Source organism: Humulus lupulus, chromosome 4 (assembly GCF_963169125.1).
Source record: "Humulus lupulus chromosome 4, drHumLupu1.1, whole genome shotgun sequence".
NCBI classification, from domain to species: domain Eukaryota; kingdom Viridiplantae; phylum Streptophyta; class Magnoliopsida; order Rosales; family Cannabaceae; genus Humulus; species Humulus lupulus.
In genome coordinates, this window is record NC_084796.1 from 10,971,383 (window position 1) to 10,971,928 (window position 546).

At 40.7% G+C, this 546-nt stretch overlaps 1 non-coding gene across 1 annotated transcript; it reads left to right on the forward strand.

The window, feature by feature from the left end:
- The first annotated feature begins 231 nt into the window (after positions 1–231).
- LOC133833552 (small nucleolar RNA R71) lies at positions 232–338 on the forward strand. The gene has a single exon (XR_009892927.1). It is a non-coding gene; the product is annotated as a small nucleolar RNA R71 (small nucleolar RNA).
- The last annotated feature ends 208 nt before the right edge of the window (positions 339–546 follow it).

Here is a 546-nt window from a genome sequence, read left to right on the forward strand (position 1 = left end):
TGCCACTTGAGCTGTAAGCATTGAGATGACATCAAATTCAATCATCCCAACCGCCTTCTTTATAGTTTTACTCTCAGTAGGCCATTGTAATTTTTCATGGCCATCTCTAACAATTCATAAGCTTCATTAGCACTTTTGCTCATGAACGCACCTCCTGCTACAACATCTATTATGGTTCAAGTAGTACCATTCAGCGCATTATAAAAGTTGTGGACCAGCATCCACTTCTCTATACCATGATGCGGGCAGTTCCTTAACAACTCTTTGAATCTCTCCCATGCATCATACAGTGATTCCCCTTCCTTCTGGTAATAATTATTAATTTCCCTTCTCAACTTTGCAGCTTTTGTCGGAGGTAAAATCTTTGCAAGGAACTTTTGAGTGAGCTCCTCCCATGTGGTAATAGAGTTAGCCTGTAGGGAAATCGACTAACTCTTTGTGTGGTCCCTTAGTGAAAATGGAAATAGCCTTAACCTTATTGCGTCATTGCTCACCCCATTCTTCTTAAACACCGAACAAAGCTCCAAGAAATTAGGTATGTGCAAG